Source organism: Saccopteryx leptura, chromosome 4 (genome assembly GCF_036850995.1).
Source record: "Saccopteryx leptura isolate mSacLep1 chromosome 4, mSacLep1_pri_phased_curated, whole genome shotgun sequence".
Classification (NCBI taxonomy): Eukaryota; Metazoa; Chordata; class Mammalia; order Chiroptera; family Emballonuridae; genus Saccopteryx; species Saccopteryx leptura.
In genome coordinates, this window is record NC_089506.1 from 8,120,893 (window position 1) to 8,129,198 (window position 8,306).

Sequence of the window (8,306 nt, forward strand, 5' to 3'; positions counted from 1 at the left end):
ACTTATGCATGGTGGGGGGATTCCTGTTTATGTCTTAAGAGAGTTCCTGGTTTTGCCTCAGATGTGTGACTTTGTATCAAAGACTTCCTTATTTGCATATGGCTATATAGTAAAGCAAACTGGAGGCTATGGGGCTCTCGGATATTGCCATCAGCATTGAAGAGGCTTCCTAATCGATCCTCTTTTCTTGATGAGAGTATTTTTTTAATTCCACATCGTTCTCCCTCAAGACCCAGAATCTCTAGCCACTCTGGTCCATGTCAAATATGGAAAAAGAAATAGATGCATTCCAGTACTTTCTTTTTCTGGAATTTTCTAAAACCTATATATTTTTATTGTTTTGCTTTTTGAGGCTGTAACAAAATTTTATTCTATTTTATATGCTATTTGTTGTTTTTAAATTTTACATATTTGTGAATATGCATAAATCAACTTAAAGGACTATCTCTGTCTTCTTCCATTTTGATGAAACAATATAGAATGTGAAGAAGCCTTAGAAAGATACAGCATACATTGTATTCCCCAAAGAGGGAAATAGGGAAGATTAAGTGGGCAATACAAACAGTCAAGAGAACTCAACAGGGAATATAACATTTTATTCTTAGAAAAGAGGAGAGGGAAGAAAAGAAATATTACCAAGTCAGTTAGTTGGCTGTTTTTCCTGGATAAATCTGTTTTATGACAGAATAGAAAATAATGTAAAAAACCAAAACGAAGCACAGATTTTATAAAACCAGTTGGAAAGTGACTACTGTAATTAGTGAGGGTGACTTATTAGTTTATTACAGACTCTAAACTAGTGGTATCATCTCCCCAAACTACATTTTTAAGGGCATGATGGCTTTATTTCTACAAATTACAAGCCACTCTTTTGTAAATCTAAAATGTGAAGAGAACTTCTAAAGCTCAGCGATAAGAGAACCAACTGACTGCTCAAAAGATCTGAGGCGAGGATGGTGGGAGCCAGGTAGCTGACTGTGGCTGTGAATTTACACATAAGCAGGGGGGAGAGGGCAGGAGGAGCAACGTGCTCATCAAAGGTTTTAGAGACGTAAGTAAGGGTTCTTGTTTAGTGTAATGCATATGGTTACATACAGAAATATTTATAGACATACATATGCATACAGGTTAGCACACACACAGTGTATTTTAGCCTGTGAGTTGAGAGAGCCTGAAAGAAATGAGCACCCCTAGTACCCAGATCTGAGAGTCTAATACTCCAGGGAAAGTAACAATCACGTGGGCCAAATGGCTGGTGACAGGACTGGGATTTCCAATACACAGAATGCATCTGGGACATCTTGTAGTTGCAGAAGGTAAGGAAGTGCTTGCTAAACACACACACACACACACACACACACACACACACACACACACACACTGATTGGGACATATCCAAGGGACATAGAAGCCAATTAGTTCCCAATGGCCAATGCAAGAGCAACTTGAGGAACAAAATAAATACAATAGCATTGGATTATTTCCCATAATATAATCCCAATGCCTCCGAGTCCGCATGACTATAGTAAGTATGTGAATAAATTAACAGTTCAGGGAGCAGAGGAAACCTTCCATGCAGAAGAAAAAATTCTAAGTAACTGGTGCAGACGCTCCACCTTCCAGGAGGAGGCGCACCGTCCAGGCTCCATAAGTGTGGGCTGCATGCGCTCACTTCCTTCCAAAGAGCGCATTACAGAACCCAGATTATATAAAAAGAAAAAGCCAACTTTACAGTGAAGAAATATGGTGCTTCCTTAGCTAGGTGACAAAGGTCAGCATTAACAGTCATAAATCATGTTGCTCGTTTGTGCGCTTGCTATGATGTGATGAATATGGCATTTTATTTCTGTGACCTTCCTCCTGTAGCCCATAACCCCAATCCAATCATGAGAAAAACAAATCCCCATGGAGGGCAGCCTATAAAACACTTGACCATTGTCCCTCAAAGCTGTCAAGGTCATCAAAAACAGGGCAATACTGAAAAGCTGTCAGAGCCGAGAGGAGCTATATGGAGAGATGATTCTTAAATTTACTGTTATCTCAGATGGAATCCCTTAAGAGAAAAGGGACGTTGAGTAAAAACTAATAAAATCGGAATAAAGTCTGGACTTTAGTTAATAAGTATGCATCAGTATTGGCTTACTAATTGAAATATATGTACTCACTAATGTAAGAAGTTGTGAGGAGGAGAAACTGGCCATAGGATAGAAGGGAAGTCTCTGTACTGTCTTTTCAATCTTTTTGTAAACATATAATTGTCCTCAAAACAAGGTTTATTTTTAAAAGGAAAGCAAAAGATAAAGGTCATCATGAGACACTAGAAAGCTATTTTTTAACCTGAATCATTTATTTGTTTTCTAAAACATGGAGTAATGTTAACTTAAAAAGTTGAGATGCATAATGATTTACCCTGTGAGATCCATGCTTCTGTTGTCTTTCTGCGTTGATTACAAACTCAGGAATTTTGTGTTCAGAATCGTAGAAACTGATGGAGTTCTTTCCTTCTGGATTCCCTCCGTGAAGCCTAGCACAGTTCTGAGGAAAGAAGGGAACAAGAGAAGCTGACGTGAGTGACTGCCAGCCGGACCTCTGGAACCCTGAGGGGGCCAGGGGACCTGGCTGGAATTACAAGCAATCGTGAGAGGTGGAGCTGGCAATTAAACTTAGTTAAGTGCTTGTCACAAAGTGGTCACTCAAGGTGCTCTTTTTTCTCAGTTACAAATCACATTCAATATTATTCTGTATTAGTTTCAGATGTACAGTAAAGGGGTTAGTGATATAGTTTACAAAGTGGTCCCCCAACGTCCCCACCTGGCTCCATTCATGGTCATTGCAGCGTCACCTGTGCGCCCGTCTATGTCCCTGTGACTCTTCTGAAGCTGCCCATTTGTACTGCTTAGTCCCTTCCTGTCCTCATGCATCTCCCCAACCCACCCCCACAGCTGTCAACCTGTTCTCTGTGTCGATGAGCCTGTTTCTGTTTTGTTTACTTTTCCTTTATAGTACACATTTAAGTGAAATAATACAGTATTGGTCTTTGTTAGGAAACGTTATATTAATTTTCACTAGTCAGGGCAACATCCAATAGAAGCTTTGGCACCAAGATTACTAAATACAAAGGTTTGACTTGAATAAATATTTGTTCAGATCTCTCTCTCTCTCTCTCTCTCTCTCTCTCTCTTTTTTGCTAAATCCAGTGAGGATGTGCACCCCTTAATAAAATCTATCTCGTAAGAGTGGCTTTTACTGGCTCTGTAATAACGGAGAACAAAGGGATCCTGTGCTGTGGAGCTTATCCCATGTCATGCCCCAGGGTGGGCATGACCAAGACCTTGAGGCACAACTGAGGGCAGGGAAGGGTGTCGGGAAGAGAGCGATTTCTACTGAAAACGAGACGGCTGAGTGGGACCTCTGAGAGGAGAGACAGGGATGCGGTGTTTTGAATGGAAACAGTAGCATTCCTTAAATATCAGTGCTGTGAAAATGCACGTGTTTGGAGGCAATGCCGGTTAAGTCTGACCGTGGGAGAGCAGGGCTTAGGAAGAGACACAGCGAGAGATAATGTTCAGAACTGAGCCATTCTATCTCCGGTTTTGAATTCTTAGTTAACCCATTTGGAGTTAACTAACTGATTCCAATGCCAAGTGAACCCATTAAAAATATTTTGATCTGACTTGAGATTTGGGAAAATAGCTCTGATTCAAAACTCTAAGCAACCTACTTAGAGGTCCTTATTTTTTTTTTAATTTTTGATTGAAATTTTATTAGCTTCATGTATAATCAACATGAAATTTATAGAGCTTTAAAAGAATGTGTGTTGTCTCTGCGTAGAATGAAGGAATATTTGATACATTCATCTAGAGGTCATGAAAATAGAAAAATGCACCATTTCTTGAGTGGCCAGAAACATTTCACTATTGTAAAAGTTAATTATAATTTGTGTGAATTATACTTTATAATTACCAGGTCAAGTACAATATTAATATGAATTTAAAATAGTAAAAGTAAGATTAAAGGCACATAATTTAGTTCAACTGTGACATCTTGACAACCTGCAAAAATTGCTAGCAATAAATGATTCTTCATATCGAGAAATACAGTAAGGATTAGTTGATGCTTTAATCATTTAGAGAATTTATATTAGTGTAACTGCCCCATGGCAACAGTGTTCTTGGTAGCCGGTTCTATTGTGTGGTTGTGTCACTGACTAGGAAAGGTGACACTGATTGTCGAAGGGGAGTCATTTTACCCTGTTGTAATAGGGATAGATGCCACTCTTACTGTGCCACGAGGGTTGTAATGTCTGATATGGTGCCAAACGGGAAGAGGAGCCTCTAGATTTCATGAGATATAGAAAATAGCTGTTGTTATTTTTTTTTCTGCTAACTTTCTTTGGGATCCAAAGCCTGGAGTACTGATTTAATCTTAGATTTGACTTAAAAAAAAGAAAGAAAGAAAAAAAAAGAAATACTGAGTGAGGATAATAGAATTAAAAGGTTATTTGATTACCTGAAACCACAGCACCATATGTTCTGGGATTGGATTTAGTGGATCAAAATGTATGATTTTTAAGAAAATGTTTCTAGTTCAGCTATATTCTGTTATTCTTCATATTCATGAACTAATATTTGTGAAGCACTCATTCCCCAAGTTAAATAAAGGAAAATCGTGTGTGCCTAGTTTCCATGTCAGTTTTCATCACATGAAATTGGAATGACCTTGACTTTGACTCTTCTCAAAAAATTTGTAAAGGACTAAAATAAACCACACTTCTCTTAAAGAAAATTTAAAAAAAAAAGCAAGTTCAAGTTTCCCTGCTTAGCAAGTCACAGCTGTTGATCAATATAAATAAGTAAGAAAGTACAAACCACCTTATTTAATGTGTCCAAAAAAAGTATATTCTACACTCATGCTACTTTCAAGGTGACAATGGTTAATTAAAAAAATAAGCCATTATAATGAAAACGCAAAAGACTATAAACTTTATTTTATCCTTCCAAATTATAAAAAATGTGATTAAATATCCAAACTGATTCTCACTGTTTTGTTTCTTTGCTATAGGTGTTGCTAAAAGTATGTGAAACAATAGAAATTCCTAAATTCATTTGCAGGTGGTCAGGGCAATTTAATGTGTATACTAATGTATTCTAAACATGTAGCAATTGCACTACTCAGCTGTAATAAAATATTTATCTATTCAAATAAACACAAAGCAACAGAGACATCCCCAAGGAAGAGAAGGAAAAGAAAAGCCTTAGCAAATTTGAAAATACTACTACTAAATTTACTTTTGTTTATACTTACCTTTATAAATAGTATACTGTGCAGCTTGGAGATTGTAAATTGTGTTTCTTTTGTATTTTCAACTAACGTTTCTTATGAGTTTTCATATCTGCAAATATATATTTGTAATAGAGTTCTTGCCACTCACATATATGAGATGTGTATACATGTGAGTATGTATGTGCACACATATATCCACATAGGGAGGTGTATTACCAGTCTCTCATTTTCTTAGGTACTAACCATAACAAATGTGAAAAAATATTTGTATGTGGTTTTTATATTTTCAATATTAAATTCCTAAACTATATTCTGTATAAGTAATTCCTGCTGTATCATATATAACATCAAAAATGTAATATCCAATATAAATAAGTTTATTACATGGTATAGAATTATAGTGTATGATATGAAATGTTATACATTCTACATTTACTATCACATATCATAACAGATAAACAAAGTGGTACGTCTGCTTTGTTTAGATACAATTTACACTATTGTTTGGATAAATTTTGTTTTATGGTAAAGATTTCATTTAAAAATATGGAGATATCCTGACCAGGCGGTGGCGCAGTGGATAGAGCATTGGATAGGAACACAGAGGACTCAGGTTCAAAACTCCGAGGTCACTGGCTTGAATGCGAGCTCATCTGGTTTGAGCAAGGCTCACCAGCTTGAACCCAGAGTTGCTGTTTTGAGCAGGGGATCACCTGGTCTGCTGTGTCCCGGTCAAAGCACATATGAGAAAGCAATCAATGAACAACTAATGTGCTGCAATGAAGACTTGATGCTTCTCATCTCTCTCTCTTCCTGTCTGTCCCTATCTGTCACTCTCTCTGTCTCTCTCGGTCTCTGTCTGTCACAAAGAAAAGAGAGAAAAAGAAAGTAAAAAGTATATATACGGAGAAAGCTGAAAAAAAAAAAAAAGGTATGTGCCTATACTATTATTTGCTTTGTCACCAGTCTGTCACAGATTTGGAATATGTTGACTGTAAAGGGAAAATGCATCAAAGTTTTTCAACTCTTGTCTTCCGAGAGTCTACTTAGGACCCAGTCCCCGACCCTTTTCGGACGTCGCGAGGACAGCCCAGAGATGTTCAGTCACTCTACTCGTGAGCACTGTCTCCCTGTGGCCATTAAGACAATTGAAGTATCAAAATTAAATGTAAAATTTCAATGTAATGTCAAATGATTATATTTCTCTGCTTCTTCAGCCCCGGGGCCTGCTGGGAGAAGTGGCTACGACAGGTTCTCACTGGCCACATTTGGGGCATTGAAGAAAAAAAATAGATAATAACAGTATGGGTTATCACCCGTCGAATTAGAAAAATAATTTACGAATCCATACTGTCTCTGTAGGAAGAAGTTAAAAGTTAGAAAGTTCTTTCTGTACAGGAAACTGTCAGCTAATAAACCTTAAAAGGTTAATTGAATATCACACAGGGAATGTTTGGTTCAGCAAGTGCTCTGAGAGGAAACTTGGGAACAGTTATTCCCAAGACTTCAGAGTATCTCCGATTACTGACGTATTATATATTTTCGTTCAGAACTTCAGCATCCTAGATCACGCGCAGCGGGCACTGTGTGTCACCTGATTTGGTGCGGCAGGAAGTGCACCGCGCAGCTCGCCGGCCTTCTAGCTCAAAACGCTGAACCTGACTCCACGCGCAAGGACAGCCTCCAACAGGTCAGACTTCGCAGTACGCTGAACTACTCACTGTAGCTACATTTTTCAGTACGTTAATTTTTTTTTTTTTTTTTGTATTTTTCTGAAGCTGGAAACCGGGAGAGACAGTCGGACAGACTCCCGCATGCGCCTGACCGGGATCCACCCGGCACGCCCACCAGGGGGCGACGCTCTGCCCACCAGGGGGCGATGCTCTGCTCCTCTGGGGCGTTGCTCTGTCGCGACCAGAGCCACTCCAGCGCCTGGGGCAGAGGCCAAGGAGCCATCCCCAGTGCCTGGGCCATCCTTGCTCCAATGGAGCCTCGCTGCAGGAGGGGAAGAGAGAAACAGAGAGGAAGGAGAGGGGGAGGGGTGGAGAAGCAGATGGGCGCCTCTCCTGTGTGCCCTGGTCGGGAATCGAACCCGGGACTTCTGCACCCCAGGCCGACACTCTACCACTGAGCCAACCGGCCAGGGCCCAGTACGTTAATTTTTAACAAAGGAATGACAGCAGCAAAAACAGCAACACAGTGTCAGAGTCATAGATATTTTTTAAAAAAGCTCAGAGGCACCTGGAGAGTAAAGGTGATTTCAGAGACATATAAGAATTGTCTGATCCTTAATTGAAACCTACATTGGGAATTGAAAGCCTGTTGGAAACGTTTGGATACAGATTGTAATATTTACATGTCACTGTACCCAGTTTTAATTACACCCCGCAAGAATTCATATACTTATTATTCAGTAAAATACTTTCTAATGTATATTAGATTTGCGTTTGAACTATGACATAGGCAGTGGTGTGTGATTTAAAAATCTTAGCACTTGAGGGATGTTCTAGTTACTTTTTTTAAAAAAATAGTTATTTAGCTGACACTGTGCTCAGAGAAATAAAAAAAATAAAAAATAAAAAAATTCAGTATTTTAATTACGGTATTTTATAATTTCCTTTTAACCTGCTCTACAATTTGTGAAGAGTTTTATGGCAGCTGAGAAAAAACAATAACAAAAACCTGTGATGTCTGTTTTTTGCGATGCCAGGTTTTGTATGTAGGAATTAGTTAAATTTCAAAATTATATTAAAGAAATATTTTCTTTCTTTCTCATTTGCTTTCTCCTGTCAACTATTGGAAGACGATGGTTAATGTCCTCATTAAGACTCTGAATTGTTTTCTCTTCATAATTTGATTAATTTTTTAATGTATAATTTAACTTACGTTGCTGAATGCATGGAAGTGTAGGATTGTGAAATGCTTATGATAAATGTATCATTCTGAAATGTCCGGCTTCATCTCAGGTATAGTTTTTGCCTTAAATTTTACTCTTCCCCGATTATGAGGGGTTAATCTTTACA

General features: G+C 38.3%; 1 non-coding gene across 1 annotated transcript; it reads right to left on the bottom strand.

The window, feature by feature from the left end:
* Positions 1-7,354: 7,354 nt before the first annotated feature.
* Positions 7,355-7,430, bottom strand: TRNAP-GGG (transfer RNA proline (anticodon GGG)). Its single transcript has one exon. It is a non-coding gene; the product is annotated as a tRNA-Pro (tRNA).
* Positions 7,431-8,306: the final 876 nt, after the last annotated feature.